This window comes from Aulonocara stuartgranti, assembly GCF_965226115.1.
Source record: "Aulonocara stuartgranti genome assembly, chromosome: 15".
NCBI classification, from domain to species: Eukaryota; Metazoa; Chordata; class Actinopteri; order Cichliformes; family Cichlidae; genus Aulonocara; species Aulonocara stuartgranti.
Window position 1 is genome coordinate 34,283,470 of NC_138951.1, and position 20,443 is coordinate 34,303,912.

General features: G+C 39.5%; 1 long non-coding RNA gene across 2 annotated transcripts; it reads left to right on the forward strand.

Annotated features, from left to right (window-relative positions):
• The first annotated feature begins 6,855 nt into the window (after nt 1-6,855).
• LOC309689319 lies at nt 6,856-14,526 on the forward strand. 2 transcript variants are annotated; one of them, XR_014271335.1, is made up of 9 exons: nt 6,856-7,104; nt 7,198-7,286; nt 7,416-7,519; nt 7,586-7,691; nt 7,966-8,027; nt 10,628-10,717; nt 12,429-12,538; nt 12,619-12,695; nt 12,949-14,526. It is a non-coding gene; the product is annotated as an uncharacterized lncRNA (long non-coding RNA). The 2 variants fall into 2 exon arrangements; XR_014271334.1 differs by having other exon boundaries at nt 6,856-7,286.
• Nucleotides 14,527-20,443: the final 5,917 nt, after the last annotated feature.

Sequence of the window (20,443 nt, forward strand, 5' to 3'; positions counted from 1 at the left end):
GAAAGCGGTGTTCCTCCCGGCTGTAGTAGGTCTCGACCTCCTGTTAGCTCGAAGCTAACGCGAGGATTGCGACTAAAACTTTTGCGAGACTGACTTTTGCGAGATCTCGCAAAAGTCAGTCTTAATTTTTTTTTCTCCCATGTCCCCTGCGGGGCTCCGTAAAAGGCAAACGTGGAAGAAAAGTCCCATACTCCTCACACCTGATATGATGACATCAATGGATTTGCTCGTGAACACTCGCTGAAATTGTGAAGTATTAGATGAAAATCCTTTCATGTTTGCGAGACCGAAAGCACTTACTCACATCAGAGGGTCAGATGTTGTTCGACAGATCACGCAGAGCTGTGGAGCAAAACAACCAGAAGCGTTGTGCTCTACTAAATTAAGGAAGCACATGGCCACCATGTCCAAGATCCTTAACTTAAAAGACAATGAAATGGATAATCTGGCAGACTTCCTTGGCCATGATATTCGAGTGCATCGCAAATATTACCGACTGGGGACGTTACAGCTGGCCAAGATAAGCAAAGTCCTTATGGCCATGGAACGAGGACAGCTGTCAGATTTCAAAGGAAGAAATCTTGATCCACAAGGTAAAAAAAAAAAATGTGTTAATAAATTGTGTATTTAAAATCGAAGTATTTCAAAAATCATGCAGTATTATGCAGATGGCCCATGAGGGATGAGAGCTCCCATTGGTGTAGAGTAGCTAAGACTGTGCGTCCGTAAGCACGGTGGATGATAAGTTCTGTTCTTCTACACTGTCTACAAATGTTTTATTACTCATGAAAGGAGCTTCTTTCTGAGGAAAATTGGTAGGAGGCCTCAAATAGGAGACTGAAAAGGGCTCATTTGTAATAAGCCTTTTCAGGTCATGTGCGAAATGAAACCCACCTGGTGGATACATTTGTGTTCTACCAACTTTCTGCAGACTGAAGAAACTCTCTGGTAGAGTAATAAAACACTTTAACCTAACAAGAAGTTCAATTGATGCAGTTTCTAGAAAACTTTATCTGGATGACTGACAACCTTCAGACAAATACGTATACAGAGCTTTAACTACAGCTATCCTCCTCTCCCTATACCCTATTGTGTGATACTTAACATTGCTTAGGAGCAGTCGTAATATTGTTTTTTTTGTTTTTTTTTTCCAAATGGTTGCTGTGTTTCCCAGAGAACGTAGCTGTTGACAGTGATGCATCAAACAGTGAAGATGAGGATAACACGAGTGTGACAGATGCTGCGTCATCTGCTGCTGCACTCTCATCTGCTGCTGCACTCTCATCTGCTGCTGCACTCTCATCTGCTGCTGCACTCTCATCTGCTGCTGCACTCTCATCTGCTGCTGCACTCTCATCGACAAAATCTTCAGGTATGTTGCTAACTTGTGGATTACTCTGCTGTTGCTAAAGTATTACCATTAACATAAGGGCTATTGCAGGTTAAGCACAAGAAAAAGATACCAGATGTAGGTTGCAGTCATATCATGGATTCACGCTATAACTTGTCAGTCTGTCACAAATGCAGCTGTGGAGGTAATGTCAGAGGTGAAGCTTTTATGCAATGCATTATGGGCATTTTCTTGTACTTGAGGAATACCAACAAGTACAAAGTATAGTCCAAATGTACCTATAGCTTTTGTTATACTTGTCGACATACTCCAAGTATCAGATCTGGTCATAAGGGGAGTCATGTGATTACACACCAACTTGATGCTCTTCTTTTTGAATAACACAGTTACTGTCTACTTTATTCAGGGGCATCACAAACCACAAGAAGGAAGTGGACTGAAGCAGAAATAAAGGCTGTGGAGAAGACACTAATGGAGTACATCAGCTCTGGAAAGGTTCCTGGGAAGACAGTGTCTCAAATTTATTGAGACTTCACCATTAGCACTGAAAGAGACGTTGGGAGGGAGTTAAGTTTTACGTGAAAAACCGAATTAATGCTATATAGTGAGAGTCAGTGAAAACAAGCTAATGTCAAACAAATGGAACATAAACAGCTCCAGTTACAGTTAAAATTTTCTCCTGTTTAGAGAGAGAAAAAAAAAAGGATTGTTCATTTCAACCAGGCAATTGTCACGGTGCTGGGTCGGGGACCCAGTGTTCTTTGTTATTATTGCGGGCTCGTGTTATGCTGTGACCCCTCTGTTCTGTGTCCTGTCATCCCTGCCTGTGGGCTCCCTCTGTTCCAGTTTAGTCAGGTCCCTTTGTTAAGCCCATGTCTCTCAGTCTGTCTTCACATGTGTGTTTTCTGTTTTACTTTGAAGTTCTGTGCCTCTTGCTTTGCCCTCGTCTTTGTGATTTGTATCAGCTGTGTTCCTCGTGTGTTCTGACGCTCCTTGTTATTCCCCTGTGTATTTATGTCGGCATCTCCCTCAGTTCCGTGTTGCATCGTACCCTCACCCTGCTGTGTTTCTGCCCGTGTATCCTGCCTGCTATTTCCTCAGTTTGTATTCTCAGGTTAAGTTAGTTTGTGTTCAGCAATAAAGCTGCTTTTTCGGTTCACTTTCGTCTCCGTGAGTCTGCATTTTGGGTCCACCATTTCCTGCCCATCTACACACAGCCATGACTGCAATGGTACATTAGTATTGAAAATGTTTTCTTTGCTGTTCAGGTTAAGTTTGAGCAGGGAGTTTTCTCTCACATTTAACTGCAGCTATATAATTTGCTGTGGACAGAATTAAAGGGTCTGTGAACCCTTTCTATAACCATGCGAGTATAACATGTGACCATACTTGTTTATACTAAATTTTCTTTTCAGTCCATGTGTGCCTTTAGGTTTAGTGTATTAATACTTTGAGTTTATGCAAGCATGAGATGGAGAATTTGTTTTTGATTGGTGGTGTCTTTTTAAATTATTATTGAATTTGGGAGGCTAATTATAATGATTAGTAGGGGTCTGCAAAATCTAAAATAAATAAATATTGATAAATTACATTTGGATAATATTGGCCACATTAATCATACAATTAAGGCAAAATTGTGGTACTGAAGTAGTCTTGATTAGGCTGGGGTCTAAAATACCAAAGTGATTAAAACTGTCTTAATGTCTTCTCACATTCACTGTTTTTTAAAAGGGTAGACCACATGAAGCAGAATGTTAAATGTATGAGCACATTTTACATATTAAATCTTCAGTATTTTGTATCCCCTTGTGGTATTTTGATATTTCAGTATTTCTTTTTATACTGTATATCTGAAAGATAAGTTGGGAAGCTAAGCTCTTTAGTTGAAACATTTTTTTATTTTTTTTTTATTTTTATTGAAAGCAGGCCAGTGCACAAATACAAGGGGTAATGACAAAATAACAAAAACAATATAAAAATCAATAAATGAAAATATGTAGCAGACACCATTCTCTGAAATCCAACCAGCACTTGAAAGCTTTTTCATTATACCAGCTTTGATTACTCTGGGTTGTAAACGTGCAACAGTGTCACCTGGTGGTGGTTTGTGAAAAGACATAAAAGCTGTGTCCCCACCAGGTAGAAAAACCTGACAAAAATTGGATTTTGTAAATTTAACAAATTGTGGTACCAAAATAGATGTTTGGGCCCTAAAAAAAATTAAGAGTTCAAGTTATGCCTTAATAATACCTCTATTACATTTAGAAATGTTGTGTCCCCATGCGTAACCTCCTAGATGGAAGTGCCCACGTGGCTGGAAAAACGTGTATGTGTGTACGGGAGCGCGCCTGAGGCTGTGTGTTTGTGCGCGCTCATGGGCGCGCCTGTCTCGGGGTCCGTGTTTATAGGTGAAAATTAGGGCTGGGTATCGTCACTGATTTCTAGAATCGATTCAATTCCGATTCACAAGGTCCCGAATCGATTCGATTTAATTAGATTCGATTCGATTTGAATCTGGGAAATTTTGACAGTCAGAAATATTATAATTCAGATCAATACATTTACATATTTTTGTATCTATTAAAAGGAAGCTGACACACGCAAGACTTTATCAAAGGTGTGAGCATCACAGCAGATGCCTTTGTGTCAAAGTAGCTGAAGATAAAACACAGAAAAACATGAAGGTGATTTTCCTGGCCTGGGATTTTATAAAAATAATCTGCAGTACATCAAAAATAGTGATGGGTCGTTCGCGAACGAAATGGCTCTTAGAGCCGACTCTTTGACGTGAACGACGCGAGCCGGCTCCTTATCGCGAGCCGTCACGTGGGTTGTATTTTTTTTTTCTTCTCTCACCCTCTCTCTCTCGCACTTTTTTCCCGCTTCACTCTGCACGCCAGCCTTGTGCTTTACGCTGGGCAGAGGGGGGAGGGGCAGTAGTTACACTCAGTAGCACAGGATCAGAGCCAGAGGGAGAGAGAGAGAAAGAGAGCCAGGGACAACAACGTCACATTAGAAAGGTATAGTAATCATCCACAGCTATTTTCGGTTGCAGGTGATAAAGGATTCAGAAAGTTTATTCATGCAGGTCCATATGACAGAGAATGTGCATGTTCTTTTTGTTTTCATATTATAATTTATATTTAATTGTATTGTGTCTTGCAGTGTTTTGTGTTGTTTTCACTTTAAATTTGTAAAAGGAAAAAGCTGAAAATTTAAATAGTTAAAAGTTGAAATGTGAATAGTTGATTTTTGTATTATATGATTTATTTATTGCATTTTATGTGGAGTGAATAAATAAAAGTATATTTACGGTGGCCCCTAGAGACAAAGCACATACAAACTTCAAATCAAGTACGAACTCTGAAGCACGTACAAACTCCAAAACACGGAAAAACTCCAAAACACGGAAAAACTGAAAACACGTACAAAACACAACAGAAGTGCTCCAGGATGCTAGGCGCAGTGTTGAGCTTTTGTTACCTAGTGGCTACACAAGCCAGCAAGTACCAACGACCGGATTTGGTGTGTGGTAGTAACAGATAAATGAACTTTTTTTTTTTTATTATTTGAATATATATGAATGCCTGTGTATAAACACACAAACAATGCACACATGCTTTCAATTGTGTAATTTAAGTGATCTAGTAGCTCTGCTTTGGAAGTTCAGTTCATGCTAGAAATGTGTTTTGGAGTTTGTACGTGTTTTGTCTCTAGGGGCCACTGCATATATATGTATATATAAACATATATAAATAAAACCACTTTTTTTTACGTTAGTAATTCCTTTTGTGCATAATTTTATATTATTGTTAATAATAAATTAATTAAAGCAACAAAACAACCCAAAGAGCCGGTTCGGAGCCGAAAGAGCCGGCTCTTTTTAGTGAGCCGCTTACGTCACTGTCATGAGACATTGTCGCCAAAAAAAAAAATCACGGTTTCAGTAACGCAGTGTTCCTACGGGAAAGTAACAGTAATCTAATTACCGTTTTTGCAATAGTAATACCCTTACTTTACTCGTTACCTGAAAAAAGTAATCAGATTACAGTAACGCGTTACTGCCCATCTCTGGACGTACCTGGCCAGAGGAAAGGCATCAAGAGACACCGGTACCGACATAGGCCTGTGGGCACGTGCTGGTTTGTATTATTATTGTGATGGGTACAGATTGTATGTCAGAATTCCTAGTGGGACTTCTGGTCTCTGTGCCATGGTACGTTTAGGTGCACCTCTCGTTTTAATAGGTGGAAAGGGGGTGCGGCTGGGTAAGCCCGGCACCGCTCATCTGACAGCCAGGCGGAGACGCCATGTGTTGGCCAAACAGTCACCAGGATCGTTTGACCTTACAATAGGATCACCGACATATATAGATGCCATTGGGGTTCCTAGGGGTGTGCCTAATGAATTTAAGTCAGTGGACCAAATTGCTGGAGGGTTTGAAAATCACCCAATAATTTCTGCATTCTTTCCAGTAACTCCTAGCAAGAATGTGGATCGTATTAATTATGTGCACTATAATGTCCTGAGACTGGCAAACCTTACCAGGGACGCAGTTGAAGGGCTTGCTGAGCAGTTGGGTCCAACATCTTTAATGGCAGTACAAAATCGGATGGCGTTAGACATGTTGTTGGGGGGAAAAGGGGGTGTTTGTGCGATGTTTGGGGATATGTGTTGCACCTTTATTCCAAATAATACAGCTCCCGATGGCTCTGTGACCCGAGCGCTGGAAGGCCTGAGGACGTTGTCCATCACAATGCATGAGCATTCGGGAGTGGATAACCTGCTGGAAGCATGGATGACCTCTGTCTTTGGGCAATGGAAAGGTTTCATTACTAAGCTAACAGGCAGAATGCTACAAGCATAGCTCTAAAGAATGTAGCATCATGGGCAGTGTAGTCCGTGCTGCAGGGAGAATGGACTGCCATACACGTTGTGGGTCTGTGAGCGCGAGGAGGGAGAAAAAGGGGAGTGGAAAGGTACGAGTTGTCATCGAGGAAAAACGGCAGCTGGAAGCATGTAAATATAATAACCACTGCAGCCAAGAAGAGTGCCTGACGAGCCCAGTTGTAAGTAAGCTATTAAGACTCGACTGTACACCGTGTTCGTGTTTTCCTCCGAAAACAATAAGTTCCGTTGGAGCAGCCTTTCAACGCCTCTCTCTGTCCCTCGCAAGAAAAGTTGACCCACACAACAAAGTAAAGCTATTTTTCGGCTACAAGCCGACAGGGACCCCGCCGTATTAGTCAGAGGTCCCTTTACTACAGTTCGGAGTCGCGGACCTTCAGTAATAGTAATAAATCACACAGCAACAGTACATTCACGTTGTTGTAAAAAGCATGATATTAAGTAATCCAAAGTATTCAGAATACGTTACTGTCATTGAGTAACGTATTCCGTTACTCCATTACAGAATACATTTTGGGGCATGTATTCTGTATTCTGTAATGGAATACATTTTAAAAGTAACCTTCCCAACACTGTATACATATGCACTTACACACACGAATGCGCACACAAACATGTAAACATAGTGCTTAGTTTTATGGCACCTGGCAGAGGGCTTAGAAGGGGTGGGTCACATAAACAAAACTGTTTAACAGACAAAGGAGTTGAGATCTGCAGAGGAATTCCGGGGTCCTGTACATCTCCCTTCTAGAAGGTGTAATCAATGAGTGTGGATTAATAAAAGTGTTGTGAATTGACTGAGTCCCGGTGTTCTTTCTGGAGGCCTGAGGAATCAACGAACCGGGGTGAAACTGCTTTCACAACATAAGACATCACACAACCATGAGAATTTGAAATGAAATTACTAGGTTTAACATGATCTCCATTTGTTTTTCAAGATAATGTATCTAAAAGAGATGCGGGTTGTCTTTGTTGACCCATTTGGGGCAACACAAGCACAAATGGATAAGTGCAGGAATGTAACAAGGTAAGTAAAAAAGGCTAATGTTAACCACAGCAGTCATTTTTCTACATGTGAATTACATAAGGCTGCTGCACTGAATAACATTCAGTACCTGGTGTATTTGTTGTTGTTTTTTGGGTTTTTTTTACACAGCTCTGGTTAGGAGAAAATGTCCAACCATTGGCAAATGGACGTGTTCAACTGTTGCCCATCCAAAACAGCAGGACCTAACATCCTGTGGTGTCTTTGTATGCAAGGTAAGTAAAATGCTCATGGTGTATTGTACCTGAATGAACAGATTCTAATGAGTAGACAATGTTCAGCTTGCAGAACAAATACTTTCAGGGACCAATATACTCTACCCTGTTGACGAGGAGGGGGTTGCCAGGCTCAGACTGGACATAGCGCTCTCTCTGATCCAAAACTCAGGTATACCCGAGAAACAGCATTTGGACCTCCATTTAAAACATTTGTGTATATCCTCATTGTGGCATATGTATTTTTGTACTCAATTGCAATCTACAACTTTTCTACCAGGGCATGTGCTGATGTCATTGTTGAGACTACCATGATAATGTAAAAGTGACTTAAAAAAATAAATAAAAAAATCAGCAGTTTCAGATTTGTCTTATTGATAAGGAGGAAGAAACTATAGGGGAAATTGAGAGGGCATGCAGAGAACTGTTGTGTGACTCATTTGCAGATAGTGAAGGACAAGGAAATCTGACAGAGGATCCAACTACAACTTTAAGAAGTTGACCTAAGGTAATCATTGCTTTTGGTTTATGAATTTACTAATTATGGCAATTCAGTTTCCATTGATGTCAAGACTACCATATTTTCTGCAGTGCAAGGCGCACTTTAAATTCTTATATTTTCTCAAAAATCGACAGTGTGCCTTATGAATTCTGGTTGTGCTTACTGACCTTGAACAGATTTTCCGTGGTACACGGCACTCAAGACTCTGTTTTAGTACGACTTTGGTAAGCTATGAAGCCATACCGCTTGATGGATTGTTGGAGCTTTACAGCTACCGTAGTCAGGAGCCTTGGAGTAATCTGGGAGAAAACTCTGCTTCAGGTCCCAAAGTCAAACGAACACTGCGGCATCACTGAGAGTTAACTGTCTGAATTCCTTCATCTTTAATAAAATGATCTGTGTTGCTGCTTTAACAGGTGCAACAATTAAGTTTAACATCCACGCATCCATGAAAACAGAATAGTTTCCACCTAAACGTAATATACCATGTTCTGACTGAGAGACTTCTCTCAACAAAAAAAAAAAAAAAAAAATTAAAACATACAGCTCTGCTATCACTAACAGGATAAATAAAGACGGAAAACTAAACAGCAATGACTTTTGTAGGGTTATTGAAGTTGGACTAGCTTGTATATAATGATGTGCTACATGTAGCACATCATTATATACAAGCTAGTCCAAATGATCACTAGCAACACAACTATGTTAGCATAATAAACTCAGGCTACGTCCACACGTACACGGGTATTTTTGAAAACTGAGATTTTCGGCACAGTGTGACGTCAAAAAAGGCGCACACCTTTGACGCTGCGTTTTCTCAGTTTTTCTCGTCCACACGTAAATGCAAAAATCTCCGTTTTCAGTGACCGAAAACGCCGTTTACGTGGACGAATGGTGCAAACGCATAGAAAAATCTGCGTTTTCAAAAATACCCGGGTACGTGTGGACGTAGCCACAATGAAGCTGGAGGATAATTGCTAACTTTTTTCCACTTGATAAAGTTACGTGAGGGTTCCCGATGGTTGGGCACAAATGCAATCGCTTGGCAGGATGCTGTAAACTTCAGTCAGGAGAACTACTGAGATAATCCATCCACAATACGAGGTTAGTCATTAATATACTGCAACAACGTGGGAATAATGCAGCTGCGAGAGAATTCAACATTAATGAATCAATGGTATGGAAGTGGAGAAAGCAATTAGAATGAGTTGAGCAAAATTTGACTTATCTGACTGTTTTGTTTCGCTTAGTGCGCCTTATAATCCGGTGCGCCTTGTGGTCCAAAAAATATGGTAACATAAAAGTGTTGCAAGACTAAACACTTGAAAACCATGAAATGCAATATACCATTAAACATCACACATTAAACCAGAGGTTCCCAAAGTGTGGGGCGCAGAGCCATTGCAAAGGGGGATGCAGTATGAAAAATGGACAGGTTTTTGATGGGGCTCCCACACAAACGCAAAGCAAGAGATGAAGCATCGCCAAATATGTTTCCAAACAAACTTCCTTCCAAGTCAAATACTAGAAAATATGATAAAGCATATCTTGCCTTTAGCTTCACCTGCACAAGTGCCGAGGTAGGTCTCCCCGACAGAATTAGTTTCCCCTACATCAGGAGCACGCGGTGGGCTGTCCAAATCACTGTTTGTCCGTATCCCACATTCTTGATTTTTAGTTTATAAACACTTCTTACTTCTTGACTAACTACTCCTGACATTTTGGAGAGGTTCGCTCTTTATACAGTAAAGATACAAATAATATCAGTCTGATCCGTCACAATTTGTTCCTCCAGCCCAAATTACAGACAAACAGTATCTCACAGTTGTTCATGTTTTTGAACCCATTTTGCACAGAGAGGTATTTTTTGAAAAACGTATTGATAGCAATGTTGAATATTATTACACAGGAAAAAAAGCAACTACATGTAAAATAATTACACCATGACGCCTCTGTCTTTCTAAATAGCGGGACTGTGTGTGTGTGTGTGTGTGTGTGTGTGTGTGTGTGTGTGTGTGTGTGTGTAAAAAAAAACAAAAAACTGCAGATATTAAGATTAACAGTATTTTGTCGCCATCTACCACTGTAGAAATTTATCTCATGTAAACAATAACGTGGCGCACAGCTTTGACGTTGCGTGATGAACTCCGTATTCCTCGTCCACAAACGCAAAAACTGAGTTGAAAAAAAAAAATCTCAGTTTTCAGTGATTCGAAACGCTGTTTATGTGTGGACGCAAGATCCAAACACAGAAAAAGCTGCGTTTTCAAAAATACCCATGTACTGTAATGTTCTCGAGAAACCTAATATATTGTTTTTGGTGTGCTGTAAAAGACAGTTTCCCTTTGTTCTAAAAGCAAATAAATATTGCATTATAAAAAAATACCCATGTAGGTATGAGCGTAGCATAAAAGAGTTAGTAGTTTATTTTATTGCTACCTGTAATTTATTGCAGTTTACTTTTATTTGTTTACGAAATAAACTGCACGGGAGTTTGAAAACAAAACCAAAGGGGGGCCTAGCAAGAAAAGTATAAGAACCACTTCATTAAACAATATTTTATTGGTCAACTGTTGCTTGAATTAAAGTCACAGCATGTCTTATAGAGCCCAGAAGATACGGAAGGATCAAATATACGAGCCACCTCCAGAGAAGACCACAAGGAGAGAAAGGGCAACACAGTGTATAAATTACAGGTAAATCAATCATTATAAACTTTAATGAAAACATAATGATCAGTCCTAACATAATGATCACTAGAGGTGCAGCTCTGTCTTTCATACACAGTTCAGAAAGGAGACGGTTACATCACAAGAACCTGAGCATTTTTAAGTCAGAAAGCTGTGTATTAAACAAAGTGCAACACTGTGTTCTCTTGTGCTGAAAATTATTTCTCTTCCATTTCTAGTAGTCTTCCTTTTAATAGATTTCCCCTGCTGATTAATTTTTCATTGCGGTAGGTTACACAGATGTCAAATTGAGGAAATTAGCATTCTGTTATGATCTGTGTGCAGCAGGCAGGAAGGGAAGACCAAATGCAGACTCCAGGACATGAAACTTCCACTCAAAAAACTCAGCTTTATTGCTGGCACGAGTCAATACAAAACCAAACTGGAAAACTATGAAAAGAACACACAGGCGGGCATGAGGGAGATCGCGAAGCTGAACAGAAGAAAACAAAGGGTTTAAATACACAGACAATGATGAGGGAACGGGAAACTGATGGTGAACACAGCTGGGACCAATTACACACAACGAGACAGAGAATGGAAAGCTAAACATAACGCATGAGACGAGGTACCTTCAAAGTAAAAGAAGCAAAGCAAAACATGGTGCACACAGACAGGAGACTACAAAAGTAAAACAGGAAGTAGCGGGAACACAAACACATAGATGCAGACAGACACACAGACATGACTGGGGAAACATCGATAAACATGACAGGCAGGGGGAAGAGAATGAAACACGAGGGAAGCGAGACACAAGAACTCGCAACAAAGATAAACACAGACACACAGAGGGCAAAAACACAAGAGGGACTCTAATAATCAAAAAGCTAAAAAGAACAACCTTGGCACTATAGAATAAATCCTTAGCATAACAAAGTGGACTTAAATATAAATCGGAATACAAAATGAAACACACGAAACTCGTGACACGTTCCCAACTTTAAATTGTTAAAGTCACAATGCTGTGCACAAAAACCATACATGCATTAGTTGGCCTTTAAATATTTTAGGTTTCTATGAGGGTATGTTACAGTATAGTAATTTATGTGTTTCCATATGATAAAACAGAATGAAAGCACTTTTACTTGACAGAAATTTTAAATATCTTCTAAAAGTAGGCATATAGGCACTGCGCTGTGGAAAAGAAAGGAAACAGAAGTTGTTGTTACTGTGATTCCATCACAGATAAAAGGGTGTTCACCACAGTGAGGTGAAACCACTGGAACCTCATCAATCACTTCATACTCTACAGCTAAATTTCGCAGTACCCTTTCCAAAGTCAGTAAGGTTTTGGTAGAAGTGAAAAACATGTTGATGACTGAGTCTTTAAAAAGTGGAGAAGGTTTTTTATACAGCCATCACAGAGTGGATGTGACTGAATGACTTAACCTTTTTTTTTCCACATATGTGAAAAAGGTTTTGATCGTTGTGCTGTATATTGCACAGGTGACTCTGTGTTTTCAAAAATACCGTAAATGTAGTATAGTGAATAAATAAAAATGTTCCATTAGAGCAGCAGTGCTTCCCAAATATGTAGGCCAGGGTCCATTGGTGGACTGGGAAAGTACTGTAGGTGGGCCTATGTAATAATAATTGAGTATCAAAAAGTAATTGGTGGTGGTTATTTTGTGATATTGCTTAATAGTCTAATTTACATTTACTGCTTTTGTATGTGAAGGATGCCACACCGAGGATGTGGACAAGTATCAAATTTACATTTCGAACAACGATGAAGGCAATGGTACAGCAACGTGGAGCAATTGCTACAAAAAATACTGGAAGCCTCAGGTGTGTGAACTGTTAAAGCAGAAAGAAAGCACTTGTATGTTAATATGTCCTAGCTCCTAACTTAAAGATATTTCTAATAGTGTTTGAGGCAGAGAACAATTGTTCCATGTGTTCTACTCGAAAACCACCGATTCCAGGGCCTTCAATCACCAAATGGGTAAGACTTATTTATAATTGAGGAATTTATTTTAGAAAGTCTATTTTGTATACTTGCCTTTATTATTATTTTTCGTAGTGATGTAAGTGAGCAAAAGGGAAAATTCACCCTTAGCTTGCATGTAATTTTTTTTTTTTTTTTGGCTTTTGAATATTTGATAAGGAACACAGTGTCCAACACCTACTAACGGCAGATTAATCAATATAGTCATCTAAAATGAGGTGATAAGATACTTGTTTTTTTGAACATCCAGTGTGACAGCTATTCCAGGTGGTTTCACACACAGTGCCTCCAGATGAACACAGAGCAGTTTTGGAAAGCAGAGGCTGGAGAATGGGACCGCTCTCTGTGTGAAGATGAATGTATGTTGTCAAGACAACAAATGGGTTTTCTAACATTTTCTTTATCATTTTGAAGTCTTTGTGTCCTTGTGAATAATGTATATAGTGTTGAATAATTTCATTTAACTTTAAGTGTTTTTATCAGAAAGTGACAAATAATATTTTTCTTTTTTTTTTGGACTATTTTAAGTGGATTTTTGATATAGAAGCAGAATGACAGAATGTTAAAAGTTACGTTTAGCTGCTCTGGGCTGGGAATTGGATTCTCTGGCTGTTCAAAGCCATGGAACTTTAGACCTGTCATGCAAATAAGCTAAACACTATGACATTGAGTCAATAAATATCATAAAAGAACATGAACATGATGTCCTGGGTCTTTGACCCTGCATTTTCAGTTTTAGGACGTTTCCATTCTAACTTAAACTTATGACTTGTTCTTTTGGAGTTTTAGATGTGGATTATATTTGGGCTGTCTCTAGTCTTTTCACTATAATATTGTTTCATTGTGCTTCTAAGTGTCCCTTTTTTTCCACTCAGTTCATATGTCTTAGTCCTAGTCTATGTTTGTTACTTCCTGTTTTATTTATGTTGTCAATTTTATTATTTGATATGTTGTATATGTTGTGTGTGTTGTGTTTAGTTTTGCTTTTCCTTGTCTCGTTAGTAAGATTCTGTTCAGCTATGTTCCCTGGTGTTTCTCATGTCCCTAATAACCTGGCGTATATATGTTGTTGAGTTTTTGTTTTTTGATCATGTTATTCCTCCTGGGTGTTTTCACACTAACAGTATGATTTCCCTGTTAACTCATTCACTGCCAGCCATTTTCAAATCAGGTAACTCCCCACTGCCAGGGTTTTTGAGCATTTTTACTCATTTTTGAAGAGCCACAGAAAACTGTGTGTTATGATCATATAAACGCTGAACCTACCAAAATGAAGAACAGACTCTCTTCTTTCATCCAAAAAAAAAAGCTTGTTTCTACCATTTTCCATTCTTTAGTAATCAGCTGTAGAAGAGAGGTGGGTTCCACCAAAAATGCCTGTTTTGACCAAAAAAAGGGAGAAAACAAGCTTTTTGTGAAAAATACATTTCAAGCAGAAAAGTGCCTTTGACACTAATATTTCTTGCTTTGTGACACCTCTAACATATAAAATAGTTTTTCACTTCTATAAAACAGAAATAACACTGAGAAAGGTTATGTTATATCAAAAAAATTTATTTACAAATATATGAAAAAATAAAATGTACATAGTGAAACATTTATTCACAATGAATAATTCACTTTTGTGTGGTAATCATTATAACACTTTCCGGGATGCAAGGGCACACAACAAGACTTGCACCACATTTTTGTCTCACTGTGCAATCCCTTACGTGCGCAAACCCTGCACCTCCTTGCAGGTCTACTTTTACTGCTGGTGGGCTTCAGTTTTTCAAGTTGCCTGAGGTTGTATTCTAGCCCCTCCCATTGAAAAACGTAATTGACGTCTATAGACGTCAATGGCAGTCAACGTAAGTTTTTCTATAGACGTCAATGGCAGTGAATGAGTTAAGTGGAAGGCTTGATCCCCCCCCCCCCCCCCTCCTCCTTGTATTGTTGCTCGTGGTATTTTGTATGTTGTTGTGGTTTAATAAAATCACCGTTTGGATTATTCCCTGATGTGCCCGAGTTCTGCTCTTGAGTGCAACTGTGAAAGGCACACAGCAAGCCTTGACACATAATTGTTCTATAAATTTCGATGAATATTGCAGCGGATAGAGATGAAACTTGGCCCAGATGTAGACTCGTTGGAGGAGGATTGTGTCAAAAGTTTGACGTCCCCCCCTCATCCCTCTTTTTTTTTTTTTACGTCTTTGTCATAAACTAGAATGTTTAAGGTAGAAATATAATTGAATAACGAGGTTTGTTTATTTTCACAGTAGTGTGCGGAAGTATGGAGGGGAATTTTTTATTTTATTTGCTTTTTCTTTCTCTTTTTGCCTCTGTCGGTGACTCTAGCTTGGTTTCACGGGGCCCAGTTTCCTTTTTCCTATGGATCACAAGATCAGCTTATTTGGGGAGGGAAGGGGGGTATTAGGTATTTCTGGCCAAACAAAGTTTTCTGAAGCATTTATAGAGCGCTTTGAGTGCTCAGAAGGGTAGAAAAGCGCTATATAAGAACCAGTCCATTTACCATTGTATTTTGTGTTTAAAAAAAAAAAAAAAAAGGTTCATTACTCTCTTTTCAATACAGTCCTCTCTGGTGACCATTGGTGGCAAAGAATATGAATGGGGTTTTTTTCTTGGGGGAGCTGTGATTTCTTGATGTTGGTAAATACAATAGACAAAAAATACATAATAATAACGTACAACACATTTTGGAGTATGCCTCTGCTGTGAGGTCCTGACTCCAGGTACTTTAATCACTGGACAGCTGGACAACTATGTTTATAAATAATATTATATTAGGCCATTTTCTTATACATATTTTTGAACCTGGAATTGATTGTGAATTGGAAAGGGAAAATGCTTATGAACTTGTAAAGTAAAAACATGATGCATTTAAAGTTATTATGTTGGGGTTTTATTTAAGAGAATTTGTTCCACTGTGCGATGGCCGAGTCTGTTTCTTTTCTGGGAGATAATTTCTCCTGCCTTAGAGAAAATAATCTCACATCGAACAGAAGAGGCTGGAGTGCACAGAAAGTGCAATGCAAGTTGGTAGAGATGCAGGTATACGATCTTCCTGGGTCCCACAGACGCACCTAAAAATAATAAACAAATTGCTGCAAATTTTGTAGAGTAACATTTTAAGATTATTTTAAAAATAAAATATTTTTTATTATATTAAATTTAGAACAGCCAACAAAACAAAACAATCTGGAGCACCCAGTCCAAAAACATAACTGGGTCTCCGTGAACGTGCTGTCTTGACAGGCGGTACTGAACGTGGATTTGGGGAGGCAGGCCGTGCTTGACGGGCTCGGCTGAGCCTCCGGCTGGCTAGGAAGCCCTAGGCGGCTGTGTGGACTCCCCCGAACCACCAGCAGAGACAGCTGGTGACTGAGAGAGCTCACCAGAGACTCCAGCTGAAACATGATCAGGTTCAGACGCCTGCTGAGCACCAATGGCTCCCACCCGAGAGACTGGGTGTCTTGGTGTCCTGACTGGCCTCGCCCTGAGAACTGGCGTGGGTGCAGGGACAGACCGGACACCAGCCACTCTCACCCGAGGTATCGATACAGGTGCAAGAGATGGCTGATTCATGGCTGCTTTGACCTTAGGAGCCGAAACTGGCACAGGCAGATGACCACTGCCTCCCGCCCAAGGATCAGACGTGGGTGCGAGGTCAAGTGGTCCGCCCTGGAGCAGGAGTAGAGTCCAGAACATTAACTTCTTGAGGTGCTGATATGGGAGCAACACTTGAAACAGTCTTTGAATTTCCTGAGTCTTTGACATGGTCCATGTTTTCCTCAGATGCTCCCTCTAAACAGTTAAACACAGTTCTTTCAGTCTCACAGCATGACTCTGACAGTGTCAACCTTGAAATTAATCAGTTCAGCCTCATGAAAAACACTCATATCAGTGTTTATGGGCACGTTACTTAAATTTTCAAATTTAAATCTGACTTTTTTGACCCTATGCGACCCATATTCGATCATGGTATGACAGTTTGAACAGCACTAATCTGATATTTTCAAATCCGACCCAGGTCACTTTTGTATGTGGTACTGAATCCGATACATATCTGATGTTTCAGAAAGCGACTGCTGTCTAAATGGTCATGTCGCATTAAATCCATCTTTTATGTCACTGACACAAGACAGACGCCAATTATCAGCGCCGGAGAAGCGCCCGAGAAGACATCATGAACGCTTCCTGGCCATCCAGTGAAACTGTTGGGAAGACAGCGTTGGAGAAACGTGAACATTTTATTTGTACTGTATAATCTGCAGATTCTGACAGAAATCTGCAGCTATCCTTTGAAGCACCGCTCCTCTCTAAAACAGCAATAAGGATAATTATTAGGCCATATATAAATAACTTTATAACTTAAAGCAAAATTGGGAAACGTAAAGTCCGAAAAAAGTCTTTATATTAAGGGCCATCAGTCAAACAATACTGTTTGGTCTGGGTCTAAACAGAGCGTGTTGTGTGTGACGTCTTCTTTGCGCATGCGGGCCGCTTTGAGGGTTCACACTAGAGCGCGTTTGCTGTCACATTTTATTTGTAGTGTGAACAACCAGACAAAAAAATCGGATTTGATCAAAAAATTGGAATTGAGCATTAAGACCTGCAGTGTGAACGTAGCCTTACTTATACAAGGGTTAGCCACAACATAAGAGTCCCTGGAATCGGTCACAGTGAGTTCATAATTTGACCCTGGATTGAAACACAAACAGTTTGATAAACAGACTCAATGGAAGAACAGTCTTCAGCAAGATCAACACACAGAGACGCTAAGTAATCGTGCAGGCGAATAAGACAGTGTGTGGAAGGCGTCCCTTATGTCTTAATAATAGCCCTTGTGCTCGTGGGATTGCTGCTGGATGCTCCACTTACAGTCATTTTGTTCCTGAGTGCCATGGCAGGAGTATTCTCAGTCTTTGATATTTTATTGACATGAACAGTTTTTTCATATTGTTAGCTGCCATTAGCTGAGGTTAGTTCATAGACTACCTTCAGAACTGCACAGGATTATTTGCAGCTAGCAGGTTGTTAATGCTATCCATCAAGTCTAACAGTCTGTGGTCTATGAATTAACCTCAGCTAATGTCAGCTAACAATTGTAGCTCGGTGGCTAGTAGCCTTCAGTAATAGCAATAAGTCACACAGCAATAGGACATTGAAGATACTGAAATTGCACATAACTCATGTAGCTACCACTAACTGGCTAACATTAGTTTAAAAAAAAAAAAAAAGTCTTTTGACGCTGAGAGCAGCTTGGTTCCTGGCAAAGTTTGCATTGAATGGAACACCAACATTAACAGGACACTTACATTAGAGCCTCTTATTTCTTGTTTTGGTTGGGTTTCCAGCAATGTGTGGATTTACCAAAATTAGGAGGGGATAGCGAGAGGATAGCTTAACATATGAAACAGGAAAAGCCATGTAATCCATTTATTTCAACAAAGTATTCTAATTATTACCTTTTTAAACAGTAACTGTAACAGAATACAGTTACGCATATTTTGTATTTTAAATACATAATGAAGGTACATGTATTCTATTATTCCTGAGCACTGAGGGTTGCCAAATGTATTTTCTATAACTGGGCATGTCATGCCTGTTTTCTATGGGAGTGATAACATGCTTATTTCAATTCTTCTTCCCACCTACACTCTTGGTCTGTTTTAACTTCTTCACTTTGGAGCTTGGTTGTCTGTGACAAAAAGAAATCACAAACAGAGATTAAGAATAACCCAATTATTTATAATACAGTTAGGGTTTGAAGGGAGATGTGTAAAAGGTTGGGTAGAGAAGATTGCACTTAATTTTTGACTCCTTTATTAAGAAACTGAGACTTTGTTCCAGGAATGCCTAGCAGTCTGTTTGACATGTGGCATAACAATGAGCTAAGGATAATTTGGGGCTTGTATCAAAACAACACACTGATGAACTTTCAGCAATTGCAGTCACATTTTAATATTCCTACAGAACTTTTTTTTTTTTTTTGGCTTTCTTCAGGTTCCTAAATTTGTTCATCCCAAAATTTCACAATCTGCAGAAACAGCTATATGATAATTTGGAGACAGTTTTTTATTAAGTGAAAAGACAGAACTCATTTTATTTCTGCATTTTATTCATTATTGTATGCTCATAGTAGCAGTACAATGAGTGCTGTTTAAAAATGGGAGAGAGATCTGAATAATCAATATACTGATGAGGATTGGAAAGGAGCCATTAACATAACTAGATCTAGTTTTACTTGCAACCACTTGGGAGAAACCCAATACAAAATTTTGCACTTGAGGGGGTAGGGACAAATAAGTAAATACTTCTGCCTACTCCTTTTCAAACATATAATGGAATGATATTTTGTAATGATTGTGAAGGCACATGTTTGAAATAAAAATGAACTGAACTGAACAAAATTTTGCACCGCCTATATATAGCGTCTAATGTTTTGCATAAGATTACACCTCATGTTTTTCACTGTGTTGCATTGTTCTGGTAACATTGACAATAAAGATCTATCTGTCTTAGGAGGAAATGAGGATTTATTCCTCAGTGTTTGGTCTCCTTTGCTTATTTATTTGCCAGATGATTTCTCCCAACTGTTGAGAGGGGCCGGTTGTCTTTAGGGTGCCTCCAGTAGGAAGTGAGCACAAAGGATGGGAGTTCACTTTTGTAGCTTCTTTTTAAAATCTGTGGGTGAACAGATGGTAAAGGGGGGGTAATGACTTTAAATGCATGTGATTCTGGTTGGTTTTTGTTTTGTTTTCGTTTTTTGTGCTGATAATTAATTAATTTTTGAATATGATGCTACCAGGCTGTCCTAATGCAATGTGTGTGCGCGTGTGAGTGCGCGCGCAGGTGTATGTGTGTATGGCAAGCCATTATGGCAAGCCATTAGTGCCAAATATCACCCCTTTTCTAACCCGTTTGGTTAAGAAATGGCATAAAAAAATGCCGTTTAATTAATTAAAAAACCGAAAAAAAAAGGCGTTATCGTCTGTCTTTGGACACCGCTTTTTACGTCACTCGGCAGAAAACGCCGTTTTTTACGGCATTCTGTGTCAGCTGTAAAGGCGTTTAAAACTGCGTTTTATTGAAATTATGCAGGGCACTCCCCATGGTTCCCTCATCCAATTACTTTCAACTCATTTCACCCAATCAAAGAAGAGGAAGTGCAGACCACACTAATGCATCACCAATTCACCTTGCTGCTGAGTGATTGCCTATTCAGTACCAGTGCTTGTCACAGTATTGACTTGTATTATAATCCCACTATGCATTTTGATGTGTTTAAAGCATGATCAAGCAAACAAATGACAGAATGCTTTTTCTGAAACCTTAACTGTGTTACCTGTTATAGCAGCTCTGCTCATTTCTGAGCTTCTTTCTTATTTTCCTCTTTACTTCTCTTAACCTTTAACTTGTGTCTTAACAATCAGATTCTGCCATCATGCATTACCGCTTCGTGCTATATGTTGACTTTTCTCTTCTTTTGTCTCCACTTTTTTCACCCGTATTTGGACACTCGGTGCATGGCTCCTTTGTTTACGTTAGGGATCAGCTGTTAGCGCTGCGCCCTGCAGGCGCTACCGGCAGACAGACCCTACATCCCCAGTGAGGGAAGAGACGGGGTTGATGTCTCCCGAGAAGGACACCTTACACACAATCTCTCCTTCCTGTAATTACTGTAAATATTAGATCGCTCCCTGATATGACTGAGGAGCTAATGATGCTAACCCGGTCACAGT